Raw genomic sequence first — 12,751 nt, forward strand, 5'->3', positions numbered from 1 at the left:
GTCTACCTGTCACAGCTGCACACCCACAGCTGACTCTGCCCAACACTGCTCACGTGACATTGACAGCAGGAAAAGTCTCTCAGAGCGAGCCGACTGTTCATTCAGCAGTCATCACTGAGTAGGAGAACAAGAGGACGGAGCGGCAGGTGCCGGTAAGTGACTGTCGCCTGCCAAAGCCACAGGTTGTACACCGCCTGTATACATGCTTCTCTGCGCTCTTGTGTGCACAGGCGCTTGTAGTTTTCTGACCAACGTTTCTAAACTTCTTTAGAGGACATGTCTGGAAGCCTGTGAGTGAGGTGGGAGAGGTGACTGTATCTCACCTGATACTGATGATAATATCCCTGTAGTGACCCGTATCATTGGAGCATTGATATACGTCTGTGTTACCTGCCGGTGGTGTCAGAAGAGACAGAGGGCTGCATGTGTTTGCAGGAGACAGGAATCCCCATAATGTCACGCAGGGTTATTGGAGGAAGCTCATGACAAGGGGAGAATGCAGGAGTAGCTGGTTTGGAATGTAAAGGGTTAAGGCTTAGCAAGAGGGAGGGGGTGAAGTAGGAGCAGCGTGTGGATACATAGAGGGAGAGGGGCAGCACATGCACATTCAGTTCAGCTTGGGAGCAGAAGAGTGAGCAGGAGAGTCTGGTGTGTGTGCAGCTGTGACTGACTTTTTCTGTCATGCTGTCCAAAGAAGAATTACTAAGGCAGGTGCGTGAACTGGCAGCTCTCCAGGGCCCTGGCTGGAACAACAGATTCTGGGGGCTTCTTCGGCTCCTAGCCCCCTTAAAGCTGCACCAGGCAGGAGAGCAAGAGCCCGCTGGTTCAGACCCCCTGAACGTCTGAGCCCTGACCTAGCCCCGTGCTCCCGGTGCCGCCGGAGGAGCCCCCCCTAGGGACCCTCCTCCCCTGTCCAGTCCCCCTCTGACCCTGGGATGAGGGAGAGCAGGAATCCTGTGCAGCTGCAGGGAACGACGGGCCGGGAGAGACCCCTGCCTCCAGCAAGTGACCCCGGGCATCGTAGCACACGGAGGGATCATGCGGCAGTTCCGCCCACTGTGTACCCTGGTGGGGGGAGGGCTTGGCGGTCGAGGATCGGTGTGGCAGAAAGTTTCATCCCTTTGGCTCCGACGCGGGAGGGGGTCCAGGGTGGCGTATGGTGACGTTTGCGATCGTGGGAGAGGACGTCACACCGCGGCGTCCCCGTCAAAGGGGCACCGGCGGCAGGACTACGAGACTGGCCTGCGGCTTGATGATGACTGGACCGAAACAGACAGCGGTGAGAAGTTCTGCCTGGCCCTCAGGGGTGTGGGCTGCGACGGTCCCGCCTCCGTGTGGGAGCTTTGAGCGGAACGACGATCTGGTGAGTGGGGGTGAGGAAGACCGCAGCGAGGGGGGCAAAGCCAGCCCGGCCTTCAGCCTGGAGGACCAGGCCGGGGACAACGACACGGGGCTGCTCTTGCCTCCACAGCTTTCACGGGCCCTTGCCACCCCGGTAATGAACAGCCTGGCCCTAGATCGGTGGCCAGAATTCCTAGTGCGACCAGGCAAGAGGAGACAGGCGACAGTGTGGCTCGGCCTGTGTCTGCGTCCCAAGATCGTGATTGTGGATCGGGATCGTCTGGTTCCAGTTTGTTCACGCCCACCGCGGGGTCCGCTGCGGTGCAGTCGGGTGAGTGTACCACCAATGCACCACAAGTGGGGTCTGGGGGGGCAATTACACGCGACGGTGATTCTCTTTTTGGGGATAGTGATTGACTATGTATGGTGGGAGTGTCGATTGCCGGATGATAAGCTTGCGGAGCTTAACGTGACTGTACCATCAGGCATGGTCTGAAGATCTGGAGGTGGGCCAACCCACCCCCAGTGGGAGGAAACCCCTGCCCATTTATGACACAGCTCCATCAGAATAAATGGAGCCGCATCATAGAGGGGCGGGAGTTTCCTCCCACTGGGGGTGGGTCGGCCCACCTCCAGTGCTTTAGCCCGGGCCTGATGGTACAGTCACTTTAAGGCAGCGGTGGTGGGGGCCTGCGGTAGGAAGAAGCTGCGCTTGCGGGAGATCCAGTCGCTGTTAGGATGCCTTAACTTTGCATGCCGAGTGATGCCAATAGGTAGGATCTTCTTTAGGAGGTTGGCGCTGATGACAGCCGGGGTGGTGCGCCCGTACCACTATGTTCGGTTGTAGTTGCAGGAGGATCTGTTGGTGTGGCAGTATTTCTTGGGAAGGTAAAACGGGAGGAACATTGTCATGGAGGCGTCAGTTTCCAATGTTGAGTTGGAACTGTTCACAGATGCTGTGTGTGTGTGTGTGTGGGGGCACGGTTATGGGGCGTATTTGCAAGGGCGTTGGAGCGCTGCTAGTTGGGCGGCTGAGTGGGTGTCGGGGGGTCTTTTGCGCAATTTGGCCTTGCTGGAGATGTTTCCTATTGTGGTGGCTTTAGAACTCTGGGGGGAGTGCCTTAGAAATAAGCGGGTGATTTTCCAGTGTGATAACTTGGGGGTGGTGCAGGCTATTAATGCCCAGTCAGCTACTTCAGCCCCAGTGGTGAAGTTGCTGCAGTACATAGTTTTAAAAGGTTTGGAGTTGAAAGCCCATTTTACTGCTGCTCATGTCCCATGTCCTCATGGTGTAAGGAATGATATAGCGGATGCTCTTTTTTGATTTCAGTGGGGCAGGTTTCGGAAACTGGCACCAAGTGCGGATCTTCATGGCAGTCCTTGCTCGGAGCAATTGTGGTGGATGGATTGAGGTCTGCATTGGGCTTGGTGTGGAGATCTGTCTGTCCGGCGACATGGAACACCTATATCAGGTTTTGGAGGGAGTGGGAGGACTGTCTGGGAGGTCTGGCAGGTGTGAGTAGTCCACGCGATTGAGAGGTGTGTCTGCTGTATTACGTGGGTAGGGCATATGAAGGAGGGATTTCCCCCTCTGGGGTCAGTCAGCGTATGTCTGCTTTTGGCAATATGAAGAAACAGAGTCTCGCACTCACCAACTTCACAGATGCGGGTGGTTTATTGCAGACACATCGGAGCAAGTGCAGCGGGGAGAGGGAAGGTGGAGAGGCAGGTGAGTTCACAGGAGAGCAACAATGTTTCACGCCTGCTACGGCCCTTCGTTGGGCTCGGTATGTCTGCTTTTTGCTTTCTGGTTTCAGGCTCGAGGCAAGCGGGATATGACAAAGTATTTTTTGGTGGCTCGAGCGTCGCTCGTAGGCCGGTGTCTCTGTCGTTCTTATTGCGCTTGGTTACTGTGTTGCCGACAGTGTGCCTGCCTGCATATGAGTGCCGGTTGTTTGTGTTGGCATTTTCTTTGACGTTTTTTGGGGCTTTACAGGGTGTCTGAGTTGGTGGCTTCCAGTAGGGGCTGTGTTGTGGGTTTGTTGGTGAATGATACGGGTATCAGGGTACGGGTGATGATACGGGTACTTACTATTCGTAAGTCAAAGACTGATCAGAGGGGTAGGGGGGTTGTGATTCGTTTGGGGGAGTGGGTTGGCTCAGAGGTGTGTCCAGTATCTTGCTATCGGTCATTTTTTGGAGTTGAGGCCTCTGGGTGATGGTCCATTGCTGTTGCATGTTGATGGTACCTTTTAATCTGTGTATCAGTTTGTTCAAGTTTTTTGGAAGTGTGTGTGTGTGCGCGGTGGGTCTGTGTTCGTCTGCTTATAGTTTGCATTCCTTTCGCATTGGGGCTGCTACTGAGATGGCTCGATGGGGGTTAGCTCCAGATGTCATTAAGCGCATAGAGCAGTGGTTCCGCTTGTATATTCGTCCTCACTTTTTGTAAAGTGGTCCGGGCCAGGCTGGCGGGAGGGGGTTCTGTCTAATGGTGTTGTATGTGTTGTTTTTGTTTTTTAGTTGATTCCCCATGCCTGGTCTGGATCGCCGGGCACTCCTATGTGTGCAGGGGGGCGCTCGAGCGGACGTGCGACCGAACGGATGGCAATTGGGCTTCCCTAGGCCTGAGGTGCAGGTCCGGTGGTTGGGGGTTGGGGGGATGATGTGGTCCCATTTTGCTGCCGGAATTGCAGTTCTACTCCGGCATGGATCGCGGCCCAGATATATTAGTGATCCATTCTTCCCATATATATTAGTGATCCACCTTCCCAGGTATCGTTACTGTGTGGTCTGACATAGTGGCCAGGAGGACGTGGCAAGTAGTGGGGCGGTTTGTGGCCAGTAACAGGGGTGTGGTGATTCGGCACAGGGAATTAAAAGAGGGGACTGCTAAGTTTCTTGGTCTTGGTTACTTCAATTGGTCAGGATTTGTGGAATTTAGGGATTCAGGAGGGGATTGAACGATCACTGGAGTGGTGGAGGGCCGACTATTTGAAAGGTTTCACACATGGTCGCCATGTCCAAAGTGGGAGGGGCTTTTGAAGGCTTCAGGTATTGTGCAGTTTCTGTGGATTGGGGAAGAAGCATATAACTGGCGTTACCCAGTTATAATTGATCCTCATGGCCAGGGCCCCCAGGGAGGGTTGATGGTCTCCCAGTGGGTGCCTTTTGGGTCAGATGCAGACGGCTAAAGGATAAGTGGAGATCTGTTATGGTGTCATAAGGTTGACACCATAACATATCAATATCGATGCCTTCAAGAACCCCTCTCACCATTATTGTTATGAAGATGTTGAAAGTATTTATGCAATATAGAGAATAAGTTAAATATTTTGTTATATAGTTTGTTAAATAAATGGGGCTACTGTGGCCTTTCCTTCCAATGAGGTATTGTGTCATTATTGGGAAAAGGGGGAGTATAGGGGGTTAAGTACGGATAGCTAGACTATCCCTTAGTCATGCCCATAGTGTATAGAGTGCCCATTTACTGCTGGTGCTGTGAAATATCCCATGTCAAAATTATTTAATGTGCCTTTTTATAGTAGTTGGGCCCCTCAGTCAGAGGTTGAAAGGTTGAGCTTTTAGACATATCCAGTGACTTACAGGCGATGTTGTCTCTAATCTGAGTCACTCACTTCTCTTTTTATACGTCCCGAGCCACTCATGTAGGTAAACCCTTCCTCCCTACCCCCCACATGCTATTATCCCCCCTCTCTGCCCTAATATAGTGTAGGCCCCACCTTGTATCCATATGGTATAGACCCCCTCTGCAGTATCTCCTATATAGTATAGGCCCCCCTCTACAGCATCTCCCATATAGTCTAGGACCCCCCGGCCTATCTTTTTATACACTAATGCCCTTTTGGTAAACGTAATAAACATTTTATGGTTACCTCTCCACGCTCTCTTGGTGTCCCGATGCAGCCTCACCGGTATCCCCTGCTGACTGCAGTCCCGCTACTTCCGAGACTAACTAGTCTCATGAATGACAGCCCGCTTAGCCAATTACTGTCAGAAATGGGACAGCACCCAGGCCAGGGGTTGGCTGAGCAGGCTGTCACTTTTGAGATGAGTTAGTCTCAGAAGTAACAGAGCTGCAGTCCGTAGGGTACACCAGGGGAGCAGGGAGAGGTAAGCATAAGATGTTTATTATCTTTACCAACAGAGCTACTATATATTAGAAATATTTAAGTGCTGGATAACCCCTTTAATTCTGTTTTGTAGTGTGGACAGGCAAGAAAAAAGATGGGAGGGGGAGCGAGTAGAGAAGCAGAAATTGCGAACAGAAGAAAGGTCTCTAGATTCAGAAAAATAATAAAATCTTAAAATTTTAGAATACTTTCAGGTACAGGTAAATTAAAATAATGCAAATGGAACTTTTTATTTGTGTTCTTTTATTTTCCATTGTGGAATTCATCAGTAATCAGCCCAACATCCCTCATTCTCAAAGGTTCTGGTGTTAGCTGTACTTTATGGCAAGGAGCTTTTTCCTATTGTCAGAGACTGCACACGTTTACTGTATAAGACCTCACCCCACCTCTTGGTTCACACCTTAGGGCCCTATTCCACGGACCCGATCAACAGTGTAGACGAGCGCCGATCTGCTAGATCGGCGCTCGTTTACTGGGCCTGTTCCACGGCCCGATGATCTTTTAGCGGTCCCGGACAGTGATTGGCTAAGCGGTCTGACAGCTCAGTCAGGCCGCACCGAAGCTGCTGCTGCACCGCGGGACCTGGGGAGGAAGACTGAGCGGAGGAGAAGCCCTGCTAGGTAATGTATGCTGCTTCTCAAATCGTCGGTCGCCAAACTTTTGTTAAGTTTGATTAAGATCAAACAACCAAATGTGCTTGTTAGGAGCAATGGAGGAACTCTCCCCCACATAGCATCCCCTCCCCCGCCCGCCCACCGCCTCCTTCTTTGGTGATGCCTTCCCTATGCTTATTCATGAATGCGTAATCAGGCTGGTCTTTGACGCGCTTCCTGCCGCAGCTGTTTCATTACAGTGCTGCGAATATTCAAACACTTTCTCTGCTCCCGGCAGGATATTGGTACATCATGCCGGGCGGGAGAGAATCCACTGTATGGCTTCCACGTTCATAATGTCTGTGTTTAACGGAACGTGTGAATAAGTTCTAACCCTTCCTCACTCGCCCTCTCATACTTCATCCTGCTAAACTGACAAGACTTTACAACTCTCAGCACTTAAAGAGCTTGGCAATGCAGCTTTTGCACTTTGCCCTCACGTTATTTCTGATTTTCCCCAATCTAACTTCATATTGTGCTATGTTTTCGTAATTTTTTATATAAAAAAAACTTTTCATAGGTCTCTATGACATATCAAAAGTTTTGAGTATGAGTCTGAGTGTTTAGACTTCGTCCAGTTTTGAGAAGTCTTTGCTTATTGCATTCCTGTGAAATTTTTGGTGATGTGCTTTCAAGGGCTTACCAAGATTTAGAAAAACATATCCCCTATTGTTCCAGAAACAGCGCCACTCTTATCAGTTTTTATGTGGTATTTTAGCTAAGTTCAGTCAAAGTGAAGGGATCTGACTTGTATTACTGCACACAACCGGGCGACAAATGAGTTGCTGTCTTTTGGAAGAAAGCAGCTATGTTTTTCTAAGGCCCCCTTCATACGTCTTTCTTATCAGGAAATCCAGACAGATTTTGTGACCCATAGGTTTGTATTGGGCACTGACAACCTGCAGTCCGTTCATGAAAACATGTGAGGAAATTATATCACCAGTCCTATTTTTTTTTTTTATGATTTCCTGAATGGATGCCCCTAAGGGTCCATTTACTCAGAAAGATTATCTGACAGATTATCTGCCAAAGATTTGAAGCCAAAGCCAGAAATAGACTATAAACAGAGATAAGGTCATACAGGAAAGCCTGAGATTTCTCCACTTTTCAAAAATATTTCAAAGATAATCTGTCAAATAATTCTGTGTAAACGCACCATAACTGGAAATACTGATGCTTTCATATATATATTTTTTTCTTATCAGGAAATCCTGAAGGCGCTCCTGATGGTCTAATGACTGAAATACTGATTACTGTCAGGAAATATTGATTGTTTCCAGAAGGCCTCCTATCAGGATTTCCTGAAAGTAGAAACTGATGTTTGAAGGGGGGCCATCATGTAAAACCCCTTTAAGTCTTTGCTGTAAAGTTTTATGTTCATACTAACCTACTAAATGTACATACACAAGACGTTTAGCTCAGATGGAAGAGTACATGACTGCATGACTGGATTACATAGTTGAGGTTGGTGTGAAATGTGTTGTTTCCGGTTTGAATGATTATTTATGGTTGCCCTTTTCCTGTTAACATAGAGTAATTGAGATGGATGTGTTCATTATTTCCAGTCACAATTGCATATCAAGGTCTGTTTCCTGTACGCTGTCCCTCTATTCTGTCTAACCAGAAGCTCTGCAGGATGTATCTGATATGATTAGTGATGTTGACATTGATGAAGGGTCTCCAGTTTGACATCTGCAGATACTGTAGGCCATCTACTGATGCAAGATTTGACAGGACTTAACGGACCAGATGCTGTGATATATACATACTATATTATTGCAGGTGCCCCATGCATAAAGATGAAAATGAGCGTCTATTGGGAATTACCTTGTCCGTACATCCTTAATCTGTGTAATCTGAATAGCCTGTTCTTCAGATGACATGGATAGGGTGCCTTTTTTTCCTGCCGCACCTGGAGGATTCTGCCCACGTCTCTATAAGCAGCATAGCCCTATTAAGCAGCTTGTAAGTGATCGTTTTTTTGAGTGTTGACAGCTGTGTGCCGAGGCTCCGGAGAGCAGCAATCCCTCATCATGAGAGACCAAGGCTTCATTTTCATAAAATGTGTTTGCAGAGGTATATTGAAGCATGAAATTGATAGCAATCCTACATTTAGGTCAGACGAAGCAGGCTATTTCCAAATAGAGGAGAACACTTCAATTTCCTTCATAGTAACAGAACATTTCCTTGCAGATATGAAAAGAAGACTAGATTGAAAGTGAAAGAAGGGTACGTTCAGATTGTGCATCTTAGCTCTGTTTGGAAAACAGAAGGAACAGAGCAGGAGCAGATTTTTTACCCCTGCTACATAAAGACCCAACGATCCCAATTAAAGTCAATTGGATCCCCTGGGAAACTCGTTGGCAGCAGCTCATCGGGTCCCTGAACTACCGATGGGGTCAGGCGTCTCGGACACAAATTTTGCACAGACACAATAATAGAATACAGTACAGTTACATCCAGAGACTTACAGGAGGTGGCTTCTCTATCTGGCCTAAATGATTTCTTCCCGCCAAGACTCCCCTTCCTTACCTTTTTTTTCATAAAGTGTCCCTTACTGTGTGGTGATTTGTGTAGTAAAGTGGGATGGGGTAGAGCTTGGCGATTATGGCCTAAATCAATATCACGGTTAATTGAGTATGTAACCTTGATAACGATAATTGAACTATTATTATGACACACCCCTTTTGTAACTCACACCCATTTGCACACCACATCCACTTGGCTGTGCCAAATTGACAACGTTTTGTTGCAATAAAGTAAAAAAAAAAAAAAGTAACTCACTGAGCGGCAACCCAGGCGCTGCCATCCAGTCCAAGAAAGCTGTCTTCCACCTGTAATGATTCATAGTACAGCTCAAATCTAGTGGCCAGACTCCTGAATGGCAGTTCATGAATTGCAGTAAGGGGTTTAACAACTGCTTAATCAAGCACATATAGTGTTCATGAATCTGGAAAAGCAATATGCCAGCTTATCTAATAACAACTAGAACTACAAAGCTGCAGCCTCCAACCTTTGACCCCAGAGCGGTATGAACCTTGTGGGAAGTCACAGACTGTGAGTAGTAGGAAGAGAAGGGTTCCCATAGCAGCACAGAGGTTTCGGTAACTTTACAGTTTATCACCCAGCCCTAGTAGGGGGAGTGGTAGTTAGGTCGCTCTAATACATAGCCAGGTCCCACCAGTCGATGATATCCCAAGTAGCCAGGTGTCCCCTTTTTGTAGCCAATATCTCCAGTCACCAACTCCCCATAGGTATTATTTTCAGTAGCCACATACCCTTATCTATAAGCAGGGGCGTAGCTAGGATTCATGGGGCCTCATAGCAAAAAACTGTATTTGGCCATATCATCGAGTGTGTGTGTGTGTGTATATATATATATATATATATATATATATATATATATATATATCTCAGAGTAGTGAGGCAGAGAGCTAATTGTTAACCCTTTTTTGTGTTGCAGCTTGTAAAAGAACACTGGGTCACTTACACACTGCAATTCATAAGGGGTTAAGCAAAAGGACACAAGAGGCTCTTATCTTCCCTGGGCCCCCTCCCTCCATGGGTCCCATAGCAACCGCCTTCCCTGCCTAAATGCAGCTTTTAGGTGCATTCACACTTACAGGATCCGCAGCAGATTTGATGCTGCAGATATTAATGTAACTAAATGACTGAACACAGCATTAAATATGCGCCGTCAAATCTGCTGCGGATCCTGTACGTGTGAACGCACCCTTAGGGTGAGTTCACACGTACAGGCTCTGCAGCAGATCTGCAGAAGATTTGATGGTGCAGATTTGAAGTTGCAGATTCAAAGCAAAGCAAATCTGGGCCATGAAATCTTCTGCGGATGTGCTGCAGATCCTGTACGTGTGAACGCACCCTTATAAAGAGATGCAACCTCCCTCCTCCAATAAAATAAACGCATGGGACTGTGCCACTTCTTAGTCAGTGCTTTATATATAGTGGTCCCTTCAGAAGAGATAGCTCTGTGAGGTAGCTGTAAATTAACTCTTTGTTGTCCTGTGCCTCATCTCCCTCTCCATAGAAAACCATGAATATAGGGGGGAGAGCTTCAATCTGCTTTTTCTCTCCTCACCTTCACGATGGCACCACAGGAGATAACTCATGCCCTAGGGACAGGAAAAGCACAAACACGAGAGGTTAAAAGCCCCTCCCCTTCCTGCTAGCACCAGTGCTTTTCCTGTCCCTGTAGGGCAGGCACGAGAGGTGGGGGATCCATGGTGAAGATGAGAAGATCCCCCTGTTTGAAGATTTATTTCCCCTTACCAGCAGGGATCGATCGGGGTTTAACCTCCTTCCTTCCCATGGAGGCCGCTGGCTGATCTTCGGATCTTGGGGTAAGGGATGGCCCGCTGGTTCTCCTCGCGCCATCCCTGACGTGGCGGGGGCGCGCAGAGAGTTTCTGTTGCGGCAACCTCCGGACCTCTCCTTTGTATACGCGCGTCCCGGGACTGGTCGTGCTGTGGCAGGCGCTGTGGCCTAGTGGTCGGCGTTTGCGGCCTACTTTCGGCCGCAATGTACGGGCGTTCGGTGGAGGTCAGGCCTGAGGCCTAGTCTTTCAGCAGTGCCTTCAGTGGGGGGAGCACGCTGACGCCATGTGCCGGAAGAGACAGAACTCCTGGACTTCCGAGGACGCCGGGCGGCAAGTTTGGAAAATCTGCACAGTTGTGTGTCATCAGTCTTCTGAGGTCTGATCCACTGCATCACCTATGAGGAATCCTGCTGCAGACTAGCCTCCTCTGCCGCTGCCGGTGGTAAGTGTGCCAACTAAAGTCTGCTACACTTGGGGGAGAGTGCTAGGGGTCAGCTTGTATAGTTCGGACTGTCCCAGTTTTCTATCTCCCTCTCTTCTTCCCTATACCTTTCAGGGTGATATATAATTACTCACTACATTACTGGTGTGTGGGCACCAGCGTGCTGTCTTCACCTTGGTGCTTAGGACTGTGATATATATACTTATATATGTATGTATGGATAAGGTTTTGCTCCTAGCTTTATTTTGCGAGAAGGAGCTTCTCCTCTTAGGAGATTTGCCTGTTACTATGCGGGCCTCTCTCCTTTATTATCAAGAACATAAAACATCCAGTTTTTAATGTCATCATTATAGAGGATGTTTAAATGGATGGAAGATTTGGCCAATCAGATGTTGCATTTCACCTGTTAAACACTTGCATAACTTAATGTAACTATCATCCTCTGCGCTGTCTTTCTCTCCTCATCTTCCTTCCTATCTGTTCGGTCAGATAATGAAGGATGATATGGCAGCTGCTACACCTATTGCTATACCTTCTTATGACTTTAGCAGCTTTCAGCGTACCAGAGGTACCTGTTAAAATCTAGGAGTCACAGGGCCTGTCCTTTTGCTTCTAGGTTTGAGTCTTGTACATTATCTGATTCAACTATTTGAATCCAGTAATTTATCTCTAGGCTTCTCTGCTCTATCAGATTGATACAGAGTCTAGGGAATATATTTTGCCATTTGATCTTACCTTCTCTCTGTCAGACTTCCTCTGGGTATGGAGGATACACAAGAGGTGTGATCTATTGGAGATTAGTTGTTTGCTGGGGTTAGCATGTGGAAGCTAGTTCCTATTCAGCAGACCTTTCAGGCCTCATCACTGATGATTAACAAAACCTGGGAAGAATGGGATTTGAACACCCAGGTGGTTAGAGTTACTAGCAATCACCTTGCCATTTGTAGGCTCTTCAACTGAGGCCAGGAGGATTTGTACAAGTCTTATAGACTGCTACTTTTCTCTTGTGAGAGATGTTGCTGCTACATGTGTTCTTGTGCAGTACATATGGGAATCAATCAGAGACGACCATCAAAATAAATAAATATATATGTATGTGTAATATATATATATATGTATATATATATATGTATATATATATATATATATATATATATATATATATATATATATATATAGCCTTCTTGGCTGATTCCTCAGCAGTGATGGTCCATATGGTTGCCAGGAATTGGGTTCTACCTTTTCTGCCATTAGTCACACACACCTTAGACACCTTAGACACCTTAGAATCAGACTCATTCTAGATTCTTACTATAATAAACCAATAGACTTGTCATTCTGAATCAGGCACAGGTATCCTTTTTTCCACAGGTCTGGTGGTCACTATATGCTGGCCTACATGGCTTACTTGAAGAAGGGGTTATCTTTGTATCCCTCTTCCTAAGATAAGATTAGTCACAGACAATGGCCAGTTGCTGCTATCTCCAAGGACAGCAGCAAGGTCTTCAGGCCTTAAAGAGCTGCAGGCAGTCGGGTGCCTTACAGCAGGCGAATAATATTTGGAATCTAACAAGTCAGTCCATTTTCATGATTGAAGGTTGTCTCAAGGAGGAAGGTCCAGATTTTATCCCTCAATTGGGTCTGCCTCTGATTTGTTCGCAGCTTTATCAGAACAAGGAGGTATAGAAGTTCTTTCCAAGCGATGTTCCAGTGGCGGTGGATGTACTTGAACAGCCTTGATTTTCAGTCTTGTATACAATCCTTTATCTTTTGGCTCTTTCCTGGGACACTACAGGAAATCCTATGATTGTCATTATCTGGTACCATT

The sequence above is a fragment of the Dendropsophus ebraccatus genome, chromosome 10 (assembly GCF_027789765.1).
Source record: "Dendropsophus ebraccatus isolate aDenEbr1 chromosome 10, aDenEbr1.pat, whole genome shotgun sequence".
Classification (NCBI taxonomy): Eukaryota; Metazoa; Chordata; class Amphibia; order Anura; family Hylidae; genus Dendropsophus; species Dendropsophus ebraccatus.